The sequence below is a fragment of the Homalodisca vitripennis genome, chromosome 3 (genome assembly GCF_021130785.1).
Source record: "Homalodisca vitripennis isolate AUS2020 chromosome 3, UT_GWSS_2.1, whole genome shotgun sequence".
NCBI lineage: Eukaryota > Metazoa > Arthropoda > Insecta > Hemiptera > Cicadellidae > Homalodisca > Homalodisca vitripennis.
Genome location: NC_060209.1, coordinates 36,800,807 through 36,824,930, shown reverse-complemented (window position 1 = coordinate 36,824,930; position 24,124 = coordinate 36,800,807). Strand labels below are relative to the sequence as shown.

General features: G+C 31.0%; 1 protein-coding gene across 1 annotated transcript in view; it reads left to right on the top strand.

The window, feature by feature from the left end:
* Nucleotides 1-16,252: 16,252 nt before the first annotated feature.
* The window catches only part of LOC124356797, a 68,197-nt gene continuing 60,325 nt past the window's right edge, over nt 16,253-24,124 (top strand). The window contains exon 1 of the mRNA XM_046808006.1: nt 16,253-16,358. The gene's annotated coding sequence lies outside the window, so the exon portion shown is untranslated. The remainder of the gene's footprint in view (nt 16,359-24,124) is intronic.

Sequence of the window (24,124 nt, the reverse complement as noted above, 5' to 3'; positions counted from 1 at the left end):
CTTCTAATATATTTTACACATCATACTGTATCTATTTGATAAGTTACTAATATGATTTAAGTGTTGTCATGTATTTTCTTACGTAGGCTAATAAAATATATTCCGTGGTGTTAAATAAAAACTAAAAAAAACCCACACATTTCAGTAGTGAAATGTAGAAATAATAATTTAAATTATGATTTCGCAGTTAACTTTCCGTGTCAGGTCATGAAATGTCTATTGTAAAAGTGAGGTAGCATTTTGTTTTTGTACAATGGCTACTAATTTTCTCGTTAACCTAGAAACAATTTTACTGTTTATGGTAAGGTTCCTGCCAACATCTCTATTGAGGACGGTGTTGTATACATCCTGATATGGTGACCAAATATACTCATTTTTAAAGTAAGAACCAATTGCGCATTGGAGCTTAAACGCAATATCCAAACCGGCCGGCTTCACAAGAATGCAAGACCTAACGCGGCAGTTAGAAGACATACGCAGCTGGAAAAGTTTCCTATTAAATTACTGGATCACCCACTATACAGCCCTGACTTTTATCTTTTTTTAGAACCCATGGAGGTTTTTGGTGGGAAGCGCTTGGAAAATTATGGCATTTTGAATGAAACAGTTACTGAATAGTTTAACGGTCAGGCGGCAGAATTCTTTGTAATGTGATCCAAAAGCTGCTGCTACAAACTGATAAAATTAAGTTTCATGCTGACCATATAGAGAATTAAGTAAATGTTTATAATTTATTTGTGACACAATTAAAGTTCATAAATAAAGCTTCCCTTGAAACATTATAACACGTTTCTTACTTAAATAAATATCTCGTGCGTGTACAATAAACTGACTGGTAAATTCTTCAAATAACCACAACTATTTTGACTTTAGAAATATTAAAGCCATTTCTTATTTTATGATAGAAGTTAGGTGTTCGGAATTTCCATAATGAATTAGTGCACCACAGTGATTTTAACATACATTTGCAATTAGTGTAATTTCGTGTAGATAACGGTCCTCCAGGATGTAAAGATTTCATCAAGTGAGAGGATCACTCTTATCGTTTACATCACTATTGAAAGGGACAAGAGTTCAGGCACGAGTGATAAAACGATATGTTTACATTTAGATATAATTAGATGGGCACAAAATTGTTTTATATAATATTTTAGTTCAACTTATATATATAAATACGCGCTAAACTTTCTTGTTAAATCACAGTAAAAATAACACGAAAAAACTAATTATATCTTCTATTGTTATGCGTATCATTATTATACTAAAACTACACGAATTTTATAGCAAAAAATACATTTTATTGTAAGTTGTTGTTCAGTGCAATATTATAAATTAAAATGCACAAATGTGTTACATTATTGGTCCTGCCCTTTGGAACGTTCTTAGTTTTCTACTAACTGTATCGTTTTATAATGAAAAAATTAAAACGAATATAGCCTTCCCAATATGAACGCAAGTTAATAAAATCCTTTGTCAATCATGTTATATATGTAACTAAAAAATACAATATATTAATCATTTGATATACCAAAAACGTCAGAAATGTGCATTTACTTAGGTCACCGATAATTGAACAAAAACTCAACACCGTGGATTCGGTTACTGTCCATTCGCTGGTGAGTAATTGTATTAACGACCCATGCCAGTCGATCCTAATTGATTGAATTAATTTTTTGTTGAACTTGATTGCGAATAAGTTACCAGACTAGATTGAGTGATTATAAGTTACATTTTACAAGAATACATTCTTGATTAATTTCATTACACTGTCCCGAGTTAGCGAAAATAAACTTCACCGGAAGTTTTCCTCAATTAAAAATAACCATCTGTAACTAACAGTACCTTTTAAGTATCAAAAGACTATTTCCAAAAAATAACTCAAGACAACAAGTATTATAAAATACACTACTTGGTGACAATATTAAATATTACGTACAAAACAAATTTTCAAATATTGAAACATTTACTTATAGGCTAGAACAGCCATACTAAATATTCAGCTTGGTAACATTTACTTGTAACAATAATTCACTGTATTTTAATCATTATATAATATTAATTGTAATGTAACAATAATTATGTAATTTACAAATAATAACAATACATTATTTCCCAAATAACAATAATTAAATTATAATCCGTTCACGCTACTATAAGGCAAATAATTAATTAAACAATAAAATGAAAATCATGAATGTTGCCACCCAATTTTGCACGCAGCACAAAACACGAGGTAACACAATTTGCAAAGTCTGTACCGTCTCGCTTACACGAAATAAAGACAAAGTGTGTACACGGAATAAATAATTTCCGTTCGCCGAAGGGATCAGTTAGAAAGCACAAGTGCAAAAATATAAAAAAACTTAACTGGCGTAGTAAATAAATTAACAAATTAGAACGTACGAAAGACAGGAAAGAACACTTAGCGACACGAAAAACGTACACAAGAACACAAGTTACAAAATAATATATAAACTACTTATAACTAAACTACGAAAATATGTGTCTGGGAGGGAGATAAAAAACCGCCAACTAATTAAGTAAAGAGAGTAAAAAGGCAATTACCTGCCGAAAGTAGTAGAGTTAGCCAGCCATGGGGATCAGGACGAGCAGTGAACAGCCATAAAATCAAGTAGCTTCTGCCGAACGTGTCCGACCGCTCCGAACAGTAGCCGCTGCCGGTAAACAGCTGGTCGGTAAACAGTCAAGGTCAACCACCTGACCTCTACCAATCAGTCCATTCAGGCAGAAAATAATCAATACTAAGACGGAGGGACTCCCCCACCGACTGACAAAAGTGGCCGAGGTGGGAAAGGTAGTAAAAGACAAAAACTATCCAAACTGAGCCCCGGCTCAACACAATACAAATTGTTAATGTGATTTAGAAAAGTATATATACAACATGCCTGTGTGATTTACGAATAAAAACATTCCTGGATAAATGAGATCTTATAAAAAGTTGGTTTATTTCTTAAAACATGTATTTAAATTCAAATCATAATGTAAAAATGTGTACCATTTATATTTATGTTGTGAATAAATTTCATACTCATATTTATTATCGATTACATTTTCTATAATTTTTAACATTCCCTACAAATGTCTTTATTATATTCCAGTCTATAAAAAAATTTTTTTAGCATTAAAAATCTATCGAAATAAGTTTTAACCTACTTACATTTTTTTATGATAGTTACCTTTTTTTTGTCCTATGCAATCTCAAAGGGTTTATTAAAATTTATCATTCAAAATAAAAATAAATACCGCAGTAACAATAATCTGGTTCAGTTTGATTTAATTAAATCGTCGTCAGACTGTCCTAATTGACAATTAGCCCACGTCACGGCACTGCGCTACTCGTGCAGCTATTCTCGTCAGCGGGATTGCCTGCCGCTGGACAGATTACACAACCTGATATATCACGATTTAATGTCCCAACCTTTAATACAATTTATAGGATACAGGAGGACATCAGTGCTGGTATTAAAAAATACCATTGTGCAAATTGGTTGAAATATATTTACAGATTAAAAATCTTTAATATAACATTAAAATACAGTCTCTTATCTGATATTTTTAACAAGGACTAATTAAAGAGTACAAAAATAAATTTAGGTAAACAGAATAGCTGAACTCATGCCCTTATATATTAAGATTATGAGGTGAGATTAATCTCAGTATACAATTATAATTAAACTATTTTTCGTTCGTAATTTTATATTAAGAAACAAAAATAAGAATACAAATTAAAAGTTTTTTAAATATTTTTCAACGTAGTCTTTAATTATTTGTGATGTAACACGATTTGACAAAATTATTTTCCGTTAGTCTAATATTACGGTCAATATGGCATTTCAGGAGATTGCTTACCAGTTTTATATGACCAGAGTAACGACAGCATAACTAACTGAGAATAACTGTCAACATCATCATCTCTGTCACGGCAGACTCTATATAGTAATGGAAACGCATAGCCTCTACTCAGAGTCATATCGCGCCAATCATAAGGTAGAACCCACTAGTCTATAACAGTATCCGTATTCATAAAACTAGTTTTATATTAGGAAGTTTATACTGGCTTTGGTGTACTATTTATTGATTCTGAAAAGGTTGTTTCCTTCATATATAATATATTTAACCCTACTACATAGCTCATCGATAAAATAATTATCCTAACATGGAAGAGGTCATACTTAAAAAAATAATATGTGAATGATGAGTTTATCTACCGTTCGCCATCCTCTCAGTTTAATGTCTGAGATTCAAAACTGTCTACTCCTGGAATCTGGAGACATGTTCTTCTGAACATATGAAAAGAAAATTCGGTGACGAAGAAGAACTCTTTGCATCGTTACGACCTAAACACAAACACAGTGTAATTTACTTAAAGAGGTATTTTCATTGTCTCAGGTGCATAATTGATTGCACTGCAATGTTTTGACATGATCCCTAAACACAGTGGAGGAACAAGGTTTGTCTAACTACACGTAAAAACTTTCGTGTAGAAAACTTCTTAACTCCAGCGTGGTCTAGCTGTGTTGATGTCAACACGATGCAAAGAGGTACATCGCAACCCAACTTTTTTATCCCTTCATGCAAACATGACTCCAGCTTCCACAAGTCATCTGTGACAGTGTCAGACTTCAGACGCTGCACTAATAGTAATGTGAACAGGATCCAAACTCAACATTTTCATATAATCAACCCTTCATAGCTACCCTAAGTATCATACCTACCCAAAAAAAACTAATGATGTTTTCTAAATAACTAAATAAATAGATTTAACGGAAGTAAAAACGTTTGGAAACCCATAAATGTATTGTATATGAATACAGGTAGATCAATGAAAAATAAAATGGGAAGATAGGAAGCATATATTTATTTACCATAATGTTATGCCTAAACTAGAAGTGCGTAGGTGTTATAGGACAGCTATAAAAATTTACTATGAACAAATGTATAAATAGGAACACGTCAAGATTTCTTTTTATTAACTGGCGGTACTCTTTACCTGAAATACAAAATAAAGGCAGTCCTAGCCTAGATTCGTCTCTTATATTCTACTTCAAGGTTAAAGGTGTTTTCGTCAGTTCTCGTTACTCTGTTGCTGTGAAAAGAAAATTGTAAATGTCCTAGTGTGTCGATGGAACCCGTTGACGCAAATTTGTTTTTGTGTTGATGAAACTTCTTCAAGTAATTAATTATCATTAAAACGTGACTTTGAGCTTTATTTTCATTTATTCACAATTTATGCAATTTTACGCAAATTAACTTTTTTCTTCGTGACATCAATCTCAAAAAACCATTGAATTGCTGGATTAACAATAGACAAATAATTTTTGTAATAGTTCATTTACTAATTTCTCATTAGTAAAAACATGCTCCTGCACTAAAGTTAATAATTTTAAATTAATTGGTTTTATACAAAATAATATAAACTAAAAAGACTATATTAACTCATTTGTGTCATAAATAAAGTAAGACATACATAAGAACACAAATTGTTAACAGCTTAACACAGGAAGACCTGCTTGATTTTCAGTTTATTCATATGTTTTAGTGGAGAAACTAAAACAACCATACGGCTGGTAACGTATAGGCACCCATCTCAAATTCAGAAGTCAGCAAACTACAATAGTTATCAACTAGTATATCAAACCCAGGCTATAAACAGCACAGACCCATTACCTGATTACCTGTGCCCCACCAGCAGTTATAGTACCAACTAACAGAACCCCAGCCTCATACATGACCTGTGCCCCACCAGCAGTTATAGTACCAACTAAAAGCATCCCAGCCTCATAAATACCTGTGCCCCACCAGCATTTATAGTACCACCTAACAGCAACCAAGCCTCATACATTACCTGTGCCCCACCAGCAGTTATAGTTCCAAGTAACAGCAACCCAGCCTCATAAATTAATTGTGCCCAACCAGCAGTTACAATATCAAACATAAGCATCCATCTTCAATAATTACTTATGAGTCGTAAGCCACCAAATAGTTCTTATCATAAAGCTATGTTAAGGGATTACACAGTTCCTAATACAGTTTAGCCTATTGAAAGTAACTTCCTGTTAAATCATCAAGTACTGTATACAGGGTGGATGTATACGTTATTTAAAATGTACCCCTAATCATATCATTAAACAAAATATTTATTATTTTAGTAGGTGTTTAGTGTTTTAATATTGCATAAGTTAGTGGCAAATCATATAATGTATCCATTTAAAGACTTAAATGTTTGCGTTTAAAAAGTTAGATCGGATGTTTCTTGCACAGTATTAATCTCGTAAAATACTCTTCGTGTCCTATTTACAGTGGCATAACAAAAGCCGTTAGAATTGAGTTACTTTCCCTTTTCATAGTCGATCATAGTAAATAATGACCTAGTAGATGGATCTCACAAATCAGCTGCTACACAATTTCACGTTTTTTTGTGTTAACTGCAAACTTTTATTTTGTCAGTATAAGTATATAACTGGTTTTATACGTAAACCTGACAGTAGGATTATGTTTCCTTCTTTTCACCTCTTATTGTAAAAACAATTGCGCACCAAAAATAACCAATTTTGCAAGAACACTGTTTTTAAATCATAAAAGAGTAACATGTATGACGCTAGCGGAAATTTCCCGTTATAGTTACCTGGTCTGTTAACAGATCATACATTGCAGCCTCCGTACAACTATCACATGATTATTTTCTACTATAGGAAAATCAGACTATTCGACGGATAGGTTATATCTGTAATAACTCTGCCAGACACTGTTCCAGTTATACTGTGGTATTGTAAAATGTAAGATACGTGCTAAATATGAAACGTTAATACACAAGAGAACCGCTCATTTACTGGGAGATAAGCGTTCTGCACACGGCGGCGATTACACGGACAGATGAGGAGTTACTGCCACATAAACCGACACAGTATAGTGTCGCCTTGTGTAGTAATTCCTGCAAATACCGGACTATCATTAGTCCACAACTTGCACCGACATACATGGTACATCTGATCACAGTTTCCGCTTTAATAGCACTTTGTAATCGATTTTAATGACCTTTTAATAAAGAAGATTCGTGTTAATATTTCATTCTATTGTTATATTATTAATATACTTAATGACCTCATATGTGAGATAATTTATCATAGTTCTGTAAATTGTATCCAGTTTACGTTATAGGAACATAATATAACGTTATTGCTTCATGTTATGTTTTATATGTACAAAAAAATATATTTTAAAGAGTTTTATACATTTCTATCTAAATTGTTGAATCTCTTGCGCATTAACCGACTAAACATAGTCATCTATATTATACGATTTGCTGTTACAAACTAATGTAACTATCTATTGAAATTCTATTAACTAAACGAAATTTAGATCAATGTCTCATATTCTATGATGTTGAAAATGGAACATAAAAATATCAGTAGCCTTAATTGCAATTATATAAAATTGTATTTCTTTGTTATAACTAATCCAGAAATCAAGATTGATTCGTATATATAATCTCGTTGATGAGACTCTCTTTACTACTTTTCACCATTTTACTATCTTTTAGATGTTATTTAACTGCTATTAGAGGCATCTGAATTGGGGATATTTTCGGGTGGCATTCTTTACAATATATTATTCTTTTCAGACCAGTTGTATGAGGTTCGTTTCAACTTCCGATCTCATTATTTTAGAACAATCACGATTGGAGTTCTGAAATGTGGAAATAACACAATTGTATAAGAACAGTAAAACCCTTAGCAATAAATGTGTTGTAAAAATTCCTATATTTCATTGAAAGAACCGATCATTGACTCAACCATTTGTGGCTATCCGAACGTCATCCTTAGCCGTCATCAAAGCTACTTAGCCAATATCTTTGCTTTAGATAATGTCGAGATTTAATTTGGATGTTGAAACTTCTAGAGGGTTTCCTCTAATACAAGACTACAATAAAGGATGCTTAAATATTAAAGACGGAAATGTATTGTGTAAAATAACATAACTATAGAATTGCTTTTTCTCCGTGAACTAGTATATCTTAGAAAACTATATACTGATAATATAATTACCGTATAGTTGTACTCGTTTGAACATTGGGGTGTACATTCCCTCCAACTAGGGACATTCACCCAATACATAATATGCGTGTTGGTTTATACTAATAATATTAACCAACCATATAGGATCTCCCCTAGATGAAAGCTTACAGTCTATTAATCCAAAATAGTGTACATTACTGATGAAATTAAATGCTTTATTTTTAATGTTTATTTTGATTTTTTATGAAGGGATGTAAGATTTATGCCATATTTTTAAACTTTCTCGGCCACTTTTTATCAGTTACATTTTTAGAGGAATGGTTCGTAAAATCATCATACATTTGGAATATAAGGCACCATTAAACATGGATGTCTAGCCTTTTGAGGAGAAGCAACGTCATAACGTACCTATACGTATTGTAGCTATTTAATCTGATGCTGATAATCAAAACTGTATTCTATAATATTCACAAATAATTATGTAATAGGGCAACCCAATACCTACCGCTAATATTTAGTAGTTAATTGCATTATGGATATATGATATCTATAACGGAAAACATGTTCACCACATATCTAGTTTTTAATAATTTAATAATGTAACAAATACTTGACAAACCACAGTGACATTTGACATTCACTGCAGGAAAATAATATAAATGCTTTACGTTCCGACATTCCATTTTCATACTCGCCTGTGGCCTCTCAGGGTAGAGTCCAATAGTAACATATTGGGGTTGCCACTCCGACCCACCCCTCGGTATCTTACCTCAGTGTTTTATATCTAACCTGAAAACGTACCTAAAAATTTAATATTAAGTTTAAAATTACATATATTATCTGACTATATAGTCTTAATGAAATATTTAATAAGATTTTTATAAAGAATGACATAATGAAACAAGGGTGAATATTTTGCTTCGTACTTTACACATTGGATGAAAATTAATTGTGTACATACAACTATTAATGATAGTTACATTACTAAACAAACTTAAAGTGAGTTTAAAATCGTAATGTTTTAAAACTAAATTAGTAAAAGATCAGACATATTGTAGAATAATAGATTTTTGCGGAGATGACTATAATGCCGCCCATTGTTATTTTACCCCCGTTAGAAAGTTTGAATACTTGTAACGTCTCTACTTCCAGTAGTAGCATTATGGAAGGGATCTCATTTCAAACACGTGACAAATCTGCGTGTAGGGGTTTTTATTTTTTCAATATCGTTGAAAAAAATCACACCGCTGTACACTTAATCTTCGAAAAAATCATAAAGAATCAACTTTGAAGTAAAACATGTTTACATATGAACTAATTATTTATAAAAGATGAAACATATTTTATCATTAATATATATATATATATATATATATATATATATATATATATATATATATATATATACATTTTAAGAACAGTTAAAAAAAACAGTTTAAGAAAAGTAAGAGAATAATAATTTTGTATGTTTATAAATGTTCTTAAAATGTATATAAATATATATATATATATATATATATATATATATATATATATATATATAAATATATATATATAATAATCAAAGATAAACAAATAATTGCATCCCTATCCGATTAGAACCCTAGTATTATCCTATAATAATTGACAATTGATTTTATTTTTTTATTATTTATTTATCCTTAATTTGGATGGTTGGAGAGATATGCACTTAAAATTTTAAATAATGTAGTAAAGACATATTGGTTATTAAAACACACGTAAATTTTGTGGCCGCCTATTTTTAGTGTTACGTACATCTACCGCACTATGATAAAATCGGATACGTCAGAAGCTTCTTCAATGTAGTAGAATACAGCTTTTGAAATTATTATTCAGAACATTAACAAAGTTTGTAGTTTACGATCTACTTTGACGTCACACATCGGTGAGGTTCCTATCGGAGTCGACTAGATGCTCTGTTGCATTGATCAAACCATAAATGAGGTTTGCAGTTGACGGTCTACAAATAAATTGTTAGACGTCACACATGTGGAAGGTTTTGATCATAGTTGACTACGTATTATGGTGTATTCATCGAACCATGATCGAGGTTTGTAGCTGACGCTCTACAAATACATTGATAGTCGTCACACATGTGGGAGGTTCTGATCGGAATTGGCTAGGTGCTCTGTTGCATTGATCAATCCATGAACGAGGTTTGTAGTTGACGCTCTACAAATACATTGATAGACGTCACACATGTGGGAAGGTTCTGATCGGATAGTTGACTAGGTGCTCTGTTGCATTGATCAATCCATGATCGAGGTTTGTAGTTGACGCTCTACAAATACATTGATAGACGTCACACATGTGGGAGGTTCTGATCGGAATTGGCTAGGTGCTCTGTTGCATTGATCAATCCATGAACGAGGGTTGTAGTTGACGCTCTACAAATACATTGTTATACGTCACACATGTGGCAGTTCTGATCCTCTGTCGAACGGGGATCAGGCCTCTCTCTAACGAACCTGTTTGTTTTCACTACTCTATTCTGAATGGCAGGAAGTTTATAATATTAGCATAACTTGAAATGTCTGAAACTAGTTTACGCCACATTACATTGTAGTTTACGTAGATCAATGCAGTGAATTAGTAATTGATAGAATGTAACACGTATTCTACGTATTTTATTTACAAGGAATATAGAGACGTTTTATCTACTAAATGAAAATCATCTAACTTGAGTGACAATTTAAATATTTTTTGTTTTCCTTATTTGTTGTACTAAGACAGGGTTATCTAGCATTAGGCGAAAATGATGTTTAATAATTACAGTACTTATTCTAAAAGACGTCATTATTTATATTTATTGCAAAATATATGATTCCTTTAAAAAATTTCCATTTAAAATATCTATTTGAATGATTCGATTTGTAAAAAAATTTATAAATACAGGTTTAAAACAAATAAAATTCGAGTTTATATTCAGTTATTGCTAAAACTAATCTTAGAACAAACTCATTTGCGAATATATGTGAAATGTGGTTATATTTAAGTATTAACTTTCTTTCCTTAAAGTAAATAAATAATCATTGGAATTTAAATGAAAAATTAACGTTTTAAATATATAATAATATATTTGTTATTAGCTACATATATACATAATATGTACCTAAAATATATTTCTAATCTACAGAGAACCCCATATTTTATTAAACTGTAAGTGCTATAACCGAAAATCTAAGGACTTATTAGAAAGTCATTTCATGTGCTATTAGTACAACTGTTTTACCCTCCAAATTTTGATATCGTTAACAATAATCTTTTCAGTTAAATCTAAAATGGATCAGGAGATTGTAATATTTTATAAGTAGCCATTAGGTACCCTTGAAATGTTTAGAATGTGATTAAAAAATGAATAAAAATTAATACGCCAATAATGACCCTTTTCTCAAACACAAAATGCGTGCAAATCCATGGGTAACTGCTAATTTGTGCATGTGGTGTGGAATTATTTATAAAATAAAGCTGTTATTAGTTTAAAGGCATTTATATTTAAACCATCTTATGACGTAAAAATAAAACATTTTAATCATCTTTAATATCACAGTAGTTTTACAAAAACGAGTAGTGTAAGATTTCCTTGATGTTACTCCTTGGTTGAAACTTTAAGATTTCTTGATTTCAACAACTAAACCAGGCCTAGTGGCACAAACGGTTTATGATTCGAGGCGGTGTGCTGTCTGGCTGTTACACTGTATATACACTGTAAAAACTGTATATACACTCTGTGAATATCTTAACACGAGGCAAAGTATCAGAGTTCGTTGGGAGTCGTAAAACACAGGATAAGCATAGTCAGTTTTAAAAGAATATAGCATTGTAACTTATACCAATACTGAGATAGTACTGAAACCAATAAAAACTAAAATATATATAGTATCCTATTTCCTATTATAGTTATTTTATATTCAATTTTTGTAGTAAACTTAAATAGAAATCCTTGAAGGAATAAATATTTTTTAATGGTAGCCGGTAAATCTTTTAACACTAATGCTTTAAAACATAAATCCACTATTACGTCATAAATATTAACAAGACTTTTTAACTCAGCAGATATAGAATTCAGGTAAGTTTGTTTCTGTTAAGAGGATTAATATATCGCAACATTACAAACGCTGCACCACTGTACGTCGGCCTGAAAATCTGTAAGCTCTGATTCTAAGCTCTTAGTATATAGGAGCATATGGCTTCACACAACCCAATCCCCAAGAGCTTCTGGACTCTAGCAGCTCCTTTCTTTAGGAATTCTGGATCCTGGAATTAAGGTTTAGGATTTCCAAGCCTCTGCCTCATAGAATGCTATCCTATCTTGAAATTATTTTAAAACGCCTTTGTTTTACTGGGATTATTTTAGTAGGAAAAGTAATATTCAGCATTACTTGCCTCGTTTTGAATGCAAAAGAGAGTCTAATGTCCACCTCTTAAGATAATCTTGATATAATAATTCTTGCAATATAATTTAGCTTGTACATCACTTAACAAAAATTATAGTGTTTTATGAACGCTATCATGAATCGATATATGGTTTATCTAAAACAGCTAAACATCCTACACATTGGCCTTTGGCATTCAAAGCATTTAAAAAAAGAAAATTAAAAGGATTTTTATATTATTTGTAATATATCTAGTACGTAAGGGGTTAGTTTTTAGTATTTAGTTAAAGACTCTAAATAGCAGTGGCAATAGTTTAGGTCATGCTTATGTCAAAATGAATACTGGTGAGCTCATCACTTGGACACTTTGGACCGTTGAACCTATCGACCGATTTAACGGCCGTATCTCAATGGTGGATAAATCGCGGGGTTGTGTCTGTTTCTCCGCCTTCTTGGAGCGTCCCTTAGACGACCAAACTTTCATTTGTACCGTATTGGCCGTTCTGGGGACTTGGTCCGGTCGCGGTCACTCACAGTCCCACACTTTAATTGTTTTCTCTCGAGCAAAATGCCGTCTTTGGCATCTATGCCCTATTTTCTCGTACGCGCTAGCAGAGTATATTGTGTATTGCTTACTTCAACATTACGTTTATTATTATTGAAAAAAACAACCAAGTTTAAGATTGTTTTATTTTGTCACGCACTAATACAATAGTGCTACAGAAATAACATCAGAAAATTTCTGTCATAAAAACAGTTTATAATTAATCCACGCTAAGTAATATATTTGTGACAAATAATATATAAAAATGACAAGCGTTTTATACATGACTGTAAATAATTTGAAAACTGTAAACATGTTTCATCTGCAGTTTTATTACAAGTATTAATTGTGATGTATAAAAACGGAAAAAAAAAAATGCAATATTACTAGTGTTTAAGGGATATAATGTAAGTGTAGGGGCATATAAATTGATGGTATAATATAGTATTTAATATTAATGTTATTGGAAACATTAAGGGTGGCATATATTACAATTATTATTACAACGTTGTATTTGATTTTTGATTTTATTTAATATTATGATTCTTTTTATACTAAGGAACCAGGATATATCCGTGAATTTATCCTTACAGGATATCAAATATACTGTGCAATTAGGATAGAGAAAATATGTTTTATCATTGGTGGAAACTAAGATTCAATTCAGAGGGAAATTTAATAATTTTAAATCGATAGTGCTAGCCCAGTAATTAGTACAGTTGGAATAAAATATATGCTCATTTTTTCTTTTTCTAAATTAAACATAACAGGAATTTTTTGTGCGGTATGATATTATTTGTATAATCTTAACAATGTGTTGTACAGTTCATGAACAGAATGAAAGTAAATTTTCTCTGTTTCAAGATATGAAAAGCTTACCTTTTGGTACTGATCTAACGTATATTTATGTTATATAATAAGTAAATTATTAAATACAGTATAAGAAAAAAATAAAAAATACATGAGTAAGAACTATATAGTATGAACTGGACAGATTGTTCTTGATTAATATGGTTCATAGGTTGGATATATTGAAGATACTGCGAAATAAACAGACTGAGTACGTTACGTTAAGTGCGAGATATGTGATATTTTGTAATTTTGTAGATCTAAGTTCAGTTGTGATGTAGGTTAAGAAAACTATATGAATAAATACAACTGTAACACCTTAATATATGTTACTCAAAGATAAATTAGGCTTCAGATATATTGATTCTTATTCTACAAATCCACAATATATATATATATATATATATATATATATATATATATATATATTTGTATATATATAATAGCTTCTGACATAAACTTGAAGTATAATATAGGATCACAACATTAATAAAGGTTACATTATACAATGAATTCGTTATTCTGGTAAAAAAAGCTGTAAATACACCCATACATTAGATACACGAAGACGATAAAACAGGATTCGCTGAGATATCCGTAGTAAGGAACAAAAGAGTACATGGAAAACCACGTAGTACCAGTTCCTGAATGCCTGTAGTTTTTAATTATAATACTTTTGAAACGCTCTATAATTTCATCATCGGAAGGACCTGGCCTCTGAAAGCTTCCAATCTCTATCAAATCCCCACCTCAAATTAAGAAGCTCCATTTTGAATAGATCCACTCCTCAAGGAGTACCATGACCGAAAAGTCTACAGGCGCCGGCCTCTGTAAGCAACCACACTTATGTAGAAATCGGTCTCTAGTAGATCACAGATGTTAGTAAATCCTACCTGTTGTAGACTTTTGGGCACTAATAAGCCTTCGGAAGCTCTCAAGCTGTGACCGCTTTCAACCCATAGGAAAATCCAGTCTCTGCCATTTTCTCTCCTCTGGAAGATTCTTGCCTTAGGAAGCTTCCTTACTCTGACAGATTCTGGTCCCAAGATCCCACCCAACGCCACTTTTTTTTTACAGAACATCACTGCCAACATAAGTGTACATCGAGTAAACCATAAGGCATGTATAAGTATGTCCATTCCACTTTTTGTTCAAAATCCGTCCACGCAAATCGTGTCTACTAGTTTGCAAAAGTAACTTTTTGACATTGGAATCCACCTTTAGGGCTTAAAAGCAAATTCGTTTAAGAGCTATCCTTAGTTTGTTTTATTTTTATACAACATTCGTATAGTAAATCATCGAATTATATCACCCGTAGAGTAGTATTTTATAAAAATCCTTCAACTATAGGACTGCTCGTTCTATTCTCAAACATAAAATATATGTATAAACATTTATCATTAAAAGGTTCAATTTTTTTTATTTAACTGACCAAAAGATATTCATAGTAAAGTTTAGAAAAAGTATTTAATTTGGAGATCCGCCATCCGATATATTAAGATCCGTTATGATGCGTTAACTATTACAGTCGTAATTAGAATATTACGTTTATTAAGAACTGCTTCCATTTATACATTTCAATAAGTACATTATACGTTTACCTCAAACTACTCTTAAAACATTTTTACACTAAAAGCAATTTACTCTTCAGTCCGTGATTAGTCATATCAATAGACATTGATGTAATATTTAACATTACGAAAGTAAATTATATATACTGATCTTTATCTCCAGTGAATGAACCAGAATTTTTCAGGCTTTATTTTAACCTAATATATATACAAATTTTACGAGTTAACGTAAAATTTTAGTTTTACATTAAGTATTTATTTCCAAAATAAAATTTGCAATTTAAATTACTAAAACAATATCATGAATTTAATTTACTCAACAGCGTGAAGTGAATTTATTTTATAACTTTATATATTGTAAATGAGGTATTAAAATTGCTATAAATTATGAAACGTCAACTTCAAAATTGTTTTCGTGACACTATCTAAAAGTTTTATAAGCAAGATATAACACTTCATAAACTTCAAAACACTTAACAGCAAGGCGTAAAAACGAAGTAAACGAGTTTAGACAGGGTTAGGTGGCACATAAGTCGCTCAGCCCTCCAGCCAGACAGCCCAGTAACGATAAACGGCAACGTATAAAGAGCGCCGTGTAAACAGCATAATACCACGGCGCTGCACCGTGCCTTACCGTGCAGCAGGATTATCTATGGAAACAATGTTCCCGCCAAAATATATAAATTGCCGCCATTATGCAGAACGTGCTGGTGCTTGAAGATGCTATCTAAAGTGTAGCACTTAATAAAACCTATATAAAGGGTTGAAGCAAGAGGGTAAGATAAACCCGGTGATAAGGGGTGGGAAGGTGCGCGTGCGCGGGAGGGGGTGGATGACGGGAACATCACTGAGTAGTCGGCCGCCGTGGCGGGCACACCGTGACGTCATGTGAAGTGTCTAGTGAGGGTTTTCATTTACTCCGAGTGTTGTGTTATTAGTTACTGCTGATAAAACTGTACAGGTAAGTGCCGTTAGTTGCAGTGGCTAAGTTTTTCGTTATTTCAACGCGCATACAACTTTTAAAAGAACAAAAAAGTTTATTTGAACTCTACCTTTTACTTTTGCCATACTATTAGTGCTGTAGTTTCGTAACAATCTACTTCATTCGTATTCTAATACATACATACTCGTGTCTTTTAACACTGAAATAAACTGGTAATCCCAATATTACTATTGCCATCATATTCAGGGAAAATATTTACAGTAAAACAAAGTAGAACACAATAATTTGTCACTTCATTAATTTTGCAGTTTTTAAGAATGTATATCTCTACTTCAGTTATGTTACTAATTAACATTAAAACTTCCCTTCGTATTATTGTCAATGTATTATTTACTTCATAAATGTGGATTAAAATATTTTGAGTCATCTTCAATTAGTATTTACAAAACTAAACTGAATGAGCTATTTGGACTCTACGCAGAGCCGTTTTACTTTTGAAATAATGAAAATAACACGTCCACATAAAAATAATATGCAAAATACTTTTTGTTTTACTCATATAGAAAGGTTTTTTTTATTAAAATACCGTACCTATATACAACGTGTATGTTGAAATATAGTCCGTCTGTACACAAGATGCTGTAAATTTCGTATGATAATTTCTAAAGTCCATACAATAATACGACGTGTAAAATTATATACATTTATTTCTATGTTGGGGAAAAATCAAAAGAATTCTGTAATTAGATTCAAAACAGCGAAAACTAAGAAGATAAACTAATACCCAATTTCATGATATATTAAATTTACTGATTATAAGTATATGTTCTGCATATGAACATGTAATTCTTAATTCTTTTTTTAAATATTTCAATGAAGAATATTTAAACTACATTTATTTAGTTTTAAATATTGTAATGTTTTTAGTAAATTATTAAAAATATTGTAATTTGAGGTTATATTTAACTGATTAACCAGACAAGGATTTTTACTTTTTCTAAAGGTTATTTTACATAAAAATAAAACAAACCTTTATTAAGTTAATAAGTTATCTCCAATATGACATGCTACACACATGAGATAACAAAAACAAATATTTAAATATTAAACTTTAAGGAATGTCAGTTATTATATGGGTTTCAAACCTTTCGCAGCACCCTGAACATGGTTTATTATCAATTTTATTACTAAAAATCTGTGGATGGTAATTTTATGCTTTTTATCCTTTTTTATAGTATTAAATGTCACGAGAATCAATTTTTTCATTAAGTAAATCCTTCAATTTAACAATCGTTTGGTGGCGAGCAAGAAAGTTCCAATGCAACTCGACAAGGCTAAGTCACTTCTGTAACTTTTTAGTGTTTATGCAAGATATAACTCATTATAATAGACATTCAGTATTACATTTGTACACTATTTCTAAAGGTATATTTCTTTTATTTTATCTTGGTGTGCAAAAAATGTATTCTATTATACAATAGTCATGATCAGAATACTAAACCAAAAGAAAAAATTATACATGTTTATATAAAACTAGAATTAACCTCCCAGGCACCGTACTTACTCATGGATATATAACAATTAAAAACATGTTTGTGATGACACATGTTTTTGTTGTGACAAAATAAGAGAGGAAATATTTGCCAATGTACGCAGTTGTGGTAATGTACAGAAAGAACTACTAGTAAAATATTTATATGAACTGTTTAATAGGCTTTATAAACGACAGTATAAAGCAAAAAACTACCTCCACTCCCTTAATTTTACTTATAGTACAAACAGGAAGTAAAATTTATATATATATATATATATATACACATCGATTCGTAAAAACATATTTTTTCTACTGGGAAAGGCTACATTTCTACATTTGAAACATAATAATTTCCATTGAGGGATATATGAGGTAAAAACATATAAACTTTAAAAAATGTATTTTTAGAAAAAACTACGAATAAGGTAATAAACATAGTATGTATATATATATATATATATATATATATATATATATATATATTGTAATATACTTATATACTATTTATTCGAGTATATCGTAATTTATTCATTACATCAATAATATAGTAGTTTAATTGTAGGAAACAGATAAAGATTTTTTATCACGACTCGTTTTAGATTAGGAGAACTAGAGGAAAAGTTTGAAACGACAAAATAATTTAGTGCAGTTAAAGAATTAACTAAATATTAAAGATTTATTCGAAATTAGAAATTATCCCTGTGCCTTTGAATTACCATTAATACGTATTATAATGCACTTAAATCTTTCGTCCATAATAATTAAATACCATCGGGCGGTGATCTATGAGTAGATTGATGTAAAAAATTCAATATCGGGCTGATCTTTCAGTTGAATGTTTTCCAAATTAAAAAATTCAATAAATTATACGACTGATAACTGGCCACCACATGGACGTGTGGCAAAACCAAAGACCAACAGTATACAGTTGAAGAGGCTAATTCAACACATTTGACACTTCACTGTATTAGTTTGTATTCACTTGTAATTGACTTACATAAAAGACTTAATATTTTGTCTAGAGCTTACTTGATACATAGGTAACACTTAGTTTGAGCACTAGCAACTATTTTTACATTGGTCTTTTAAGTCTGATAGAAACGAAAAAAATCTCCCAGTAAATACTTTTATAAAGACATTGAGTACCATCATATAACATTTTAACATTTGCTTGTAGCCTAATATCCACAGTATATAGAAAGAAAATCATCTTCAATCTTGAAAATCCTTATCTTATTTTTACACGACAAGAATAAGTATTACATTGGTAACTCCCATAAGATTTAGCAAGGCGTCATTCGAGTCTATCAACGATTCCACAGTTCGTCTTTGTCTGCCGAAGGGATTTAAACATTTTTCTTCGCCTAACTACCTGTCGCGATAGGTCTACTTCTTATCGCGATTGGAATGAGCTGCATGCAATCTTAGTAAAACCTGTTAGGCGACACGTGGTATAACGGTTTTACTAAACTGTTATTTGTAAGTATAAAGAGATACTTGTAACTATACGAATAACTTTCAGGAACCTAGACATTATATTTTAGTATTCTTCATGCTACATCCTACATTAGTATAAACTATCCAAGTTTCATAAAAATTTACTTGTTTTCGGAAATGTACTTATTTATTTATGATTCTAAGTAGTAATTAGGTTAGGATAATCCTCATGTAAAATCATAGCATCCAAGTTATGAACGATTTTAATTATCATCATTCGTGATGGAATTTGGCAAGTATTTTACCGCTTTAAAAGTACATACTTCCATTTACGCCACAATAAGCTTTTATGTACATATATGTGGCCTGTAGCATAATATGGTTTATAAACACAGGTCGTAATTAACCTTTATTCTTGAACCTTTTACGCCTCTCCTTAGTTACTCGAACAAAAAGCTAAATTTGCATAAAGGACACTAAACTGACAGTCCCACAACACCCCTTTGTGAACCCTTTACAAAAAATACACAAAGCAGTAAAATTTGAATGGAACTAACGGAAAATACCAAAGGTTACACGTATTCGATAAAGTATAGCTCTGTTGCCGCAAGCAACTTAATAAACAGTTTCATTACAGTGTTTCAGCGTGATAGTTAATGTACAAACAAAGTTGGACAAAGAGTACTTTACCATGGCAGGCTACTGTACATTGATTATTCCAACACCAGCTGGGATAATTACCCTATTCGCTGGTCTATTTTACTAGTGCATCAGTCAATACTGAAAGGAAAATATACGGTATAAAAATAAACTCAGTCAAAATTATAACCATAAAAGACATAAAAGACTTGATATTTTGTCTTACTTGATATATAGGTAACACTTAGTTTGAGCACTAGAAACTATTTTTACATTGGTCTTTTAAGTCTGATAGAAATGAAAAATCTCATAGTAAATAATTTTATAATGACATTGAGTACCATCATATAATGCATATAAAATGGAGTTTTATTATTAATTTTACATAATTAACAATAACATTATCGTTGATCCAACGGGTGTTGGATCTATGAAGCTTGTCAGCTATTACATCCATATTTCATTCAAAATTGAATTATATACAACCCGGTTATATTATGATACATGATTAAGGTTAATGGAATAATACTGTCGCTTACATTACGGCAAGGAATTATACCTTCCTAAAGACTTAGATCAAGGGCATCACATTGTGAGGAGTTTTAACGGTAACTATAAATACATTGGTTATGAGGATGTTGATACCGTTATGTTGTTCTATGTTTGATCCATAAATATATTTTCTGTTGAGAATTATGGTCAAAAGATATTTTTTCATTCATAAACATTGATTATTTTAGTATTATTAAAAATTATCAATACACAGTGATGTTAAACCAATCCCACATTTAATTAGCTCAGTATTCTAATATCAATATATAAGGGATGGAATATCGGCGTGTTGCATGTTTACAAATTTAAATGACGACTGGTTATGTAAGTTTTATAGTGTATGTTTTCATTGTAACATTTTAACCGCTTACTTTGCTATTGATTTTATTATAATATTTGATTTCTGAAATAAGAACCTTTTTAAAGCAGGAGAGCGTTGTCAATTAAAGCTTTCGTGACCTACATACACTCCTCCATGGCTGGAATATTGATGTACAATACTATAATAAAATAGCTGTTATTGAATAGGAATTCATACTTACATATAAAAAAAGTCGCAAAAGTTAGGCTGATATTTTCATTTATTTTTATTTTTATTAACGTAAGAGTATACATTGAATTTTTATCACGTCAGATAGAATCTGTAATATGTATATTATATAACGCAAAAAAATCGGTTTCCATAAAAACAGTTTTGATTTGTATCATATTCTACTGGTAGGAGGACACACTCCAATGGAGGGTTATAACCTTCTTTAAATATTGAATGCGCTATAAGGTAGGAGCTATTTCCCTATGAATTTTTATTGACATACTAGCTGATATCCGATATTACACACTCCATTTCCGCAAGCACAACACGGGTGTTTTAGATCATTCCCTTCAAATTGCACAACAAATATTATCTAGATACATTTTCTTGTAGTATGATATTGATTCTAAAGGTCACGGTAGGAACTCGGAAAGAATATTCCCTCTTAGAGAGCATTTACAAAGTATTTACATATGAATGTATAATTAAAATTTCAAGCGTGTTTTAGGATTTTAAAATATGTTTTAAGTAATATGTTGCAATCCAAACTACTTAAGTACTAAACTAAATTAGTTATGGTTCAAAGTCCAACTGATAAGTATTCAAAAACACGTGAATAAATTGATAGATGTAAATCATGTATTTAACTATTACCTGTATAGAAAAATGTTAGCGAAAGCCCATTCCTATGTTCATTTGTTGTGTTTATAAAAACCATAATGTTTAAATAAGATTAAAATAATGTATTAAAATAGGTGTCTTTTGAATTGTATACGTTTCTCATTTATTGTAAGTGCTTTATTATAAAGCTAATTGATTTATATTGGAAAACAGTTTAGTATGTTAATTATACTTGAAGACTGAAATATGTAACAAGTAATGAGGGAGTACGCCTATGAATGGTTATGCAAACTGCGATAGACTTACTGGACTTGTAAAGTAAAAGAGGATTGCTTTTTGAGATAGAAATATCACTGCAATATTATAAATGTTTAGGAATTGCTACATTTAAAAATATATCTCGATGATACTATTTTAGATTCTTCAGTTGTGATGTGCTTATTTTAGTGCCCTTCATAACAGGGTTTTACTCGTATATTAGACAACCCATGTATTATATTTTGTTGTTAGAACCACCTAAGGTTCTATGGGAATAATTGTAAATAATGATTTTAGTTTTTATCTCAACTTATAGCACGTGAACAAGAAACTATTTTAATATTATTTTATTATGCTCTAAATAAAAGTTATATTTAGACTACTTTAAAATATATGTCACCACAATCTATTGAAATAAAGTAATACGTTTAAATTCAATACGTATAAGTGTCTTAACCATGGATGGTCTCTCATAAATGCAGCACTCGTACAATAAAAATAAACGGCCGACGAGCTCCAAAATGGCGTAACTACGCGTCAAGATGTATATTAATAAATGTTTATTGATAAAACTAAAACGAATTCCATATATAGTCTTTACTTTACACAACGCAACAAATATAGACTCGACACTATATGAGTACCTTGCCGCGTGACATGAGTATTAGTTTCCACAAACATCAAGGGTGATTGGTCAATATCCTATTGCTTTAAAAAATGTATTTCAATTTAACAGTAAATGTAACATAATTTGAGTTTGCTTATAGGTAATTGAACCTTGAAAAAGTAACATCTGTTTTGAACAAGAGAAAACATAATTGTAAAATAGGTAATAGAATAGAAAAAGAGAAAAAATAGAGCCGTCTTACCAGAATATGTCTTTGTGGCGATTTAAGTACTAGTATACCTATTAATAGGAGCACACTAGTTAAGTCAGTTTAATAGCCTTAGGTACTATCCCAGTAAGGTGTCTAATTTTATGTTTCCTTTAATATTTTTTAAATGGAATAAACTCATGAGGCAGATAAAAGTAGGTATAGACTATTTTGCACATTAAAACTTTCTAGTGGTTTGATTGGTTTTTTGTTTTTCTGTGATTAGGTGTCGTTATATTTCTTGAAGGAATTATATGTAGGACTTCACTTATTAGAGTTTAATTCTGAGAGTTATTTATATAATAATGTTGTACAAGAGAGGTTTACGTATATTTTTGTCTGTAATATTGGTTTTATTTTTAGACTTTAAATAACAAGCTGTATGTTAATACAGCAAGGTGTAAACGGTAAAAATATTCTATGTTTTTTAAGCACATCCTGAGAGTTATTTATGGAAAAATGTTGTATAAGAGAGGTTTATATATAATTTTGTTTGTAAAAAAAGATCTTCTTCGTCTTCAAATAACAAGCGCTGTGTAAATACAACAAGCGATAAACGGTCAAAATATTTCTTGTTTATTTTACACACCGTGGGCGAGAATAATAACAGAATGAAAACATGGCACGACACGAGGTCCCTGAGGCCTTGGCAGCTGTAAATAACCTGTCACAATAGCGAGACGCGCCTGTGTGATCGGCTGGACACTGGGTGACAACTACGTATCTGTTGCGAGGCTGGTCATTTAACTTTGGCTGGTGTGCATCATAAATACGAGAGTTACATTGTTTTAAAATACCCGTTCGTCCAACGTAATCCTTGGTCATCTACGAGTCTCTAATGTTAGGATATTTCAGAACATATTATTGTAAAAAATAGAAACATTTTTTAATGGCGACAAGATGTAAAATCAATTTGCTATGTGGACTATGAGCGGTAATATTTAACTAGAAAAAGTACAGTTTTATTCCAAGAAATAGATTGAAACCAAACAATCCTATATACTAAAACATTTTTTAAACGCTAATTTTTAGTGACTACTGAACAGATTTACATATTATCAAACTAAAGAAAACATTAAGTAGGATTTAATAAATTACTAAATATCGTCAGATCTCTCTTCCGGTCTTTGCTCCACAGCCCTTAAAATTTAAATCATTAAAATTCTAGTTGACAAATTAAATTCAGGGTTCATTATTTTTCAGATATGTCATATAAAATTTGTGATTGTTTTAATAACCAAACTTTATCTATACGGTATAAAAATCTGGGAATTTTTCTGTGTAATTGGTGTTTATGAACAAGAAGAATTATGCAGCATGAAATAATGTCAATAGT